The following is an 867-nucleotide window of genomic DNA, read 5'->3' on the forward strand; positions in this document are numbered from 1 at the left end:
TGGTGATAGAGTCTGAGTCTGAGGACAGGAGATGGCGTGGATGGCTAAGGGGCAGGGGGCAGGGGAATTTGGTTCAAGAGGGAAGGGGAGGCAGAGAACCACAGGACAAGAAGCCAGCCCCAGGAGGATCACCCTTGGACAGGATGGGGAAGCCTGTCCTCAACCTGAAAGGGAAGGGGGAAGAATGAATGTAGATTGCATGGAAGTTTGCAAGTGGAGAAGGAAAGAAACTGATGTCCTGTGTGTTCTCAGGAAGGTAGATGTACAGGAGGTAATGTTGGAAACTCTGAACTTCTACTGGCAGCCACAGGCACCATTTTCTTACTTTGTTTCCCCCAGCAGTGCTAGAGCAGGTGGATTCTAGACAGGGTGACCAACTTTCCCAGGACTTTTCTAGCCTTAGCACTGAAAATCCCACATTGAGGAAACCCCTTAGTCGTGGACAAACTGGGATGATTAGTGGCCTTAATTTTAGGATTGATCCAGGGATGAGGGTTTTGTCAGGTAGATAAGGAAATAGAATATAGGAGTTATGGGTGCTACTAAGAGAAGAAAATGTCAGGCTGGGCATGATCTCATGCCTATAGTCCCAGCACTTTGGGAGGCCGAGGCAGGTGGATGGCTTGAGGCCAGGAGTCTGAGACCTGTCTAGGCAACATAGCAAGACCCTGTCTCTTCTAAAAATCACAAAATTAGCCAGGCATGGTGGTGCACACCTGTAGTCCCAGCTACTCAGGCTGGGAGGATCACTTGAGCCCAGGAGGCAGAGGTTGCAGTGAGCCAAGATCACTCCATGGCATTCCAGCCTGGGCAACAGAGTGAGGCCATGTCTCAAAAAAGAGAGAAAAAAGAAAATGTGATATATTT

This window comes from Colobus angolensis, unplaced genomic scaffold (assembly GCF_000951035.1).
Source record: "Colobus angolensis palliatus isolate OR3802 unplaced genomic scaffold, Cang.pa_1.0 Scaffold1, whole genome shotgun sequence".
NCBI classification, from domain to species: Eukaryota; Metazoa; Chordata; class Mammalia; order Primates; family Cercopithecidae; genus Colobus; species Colobus angolensis.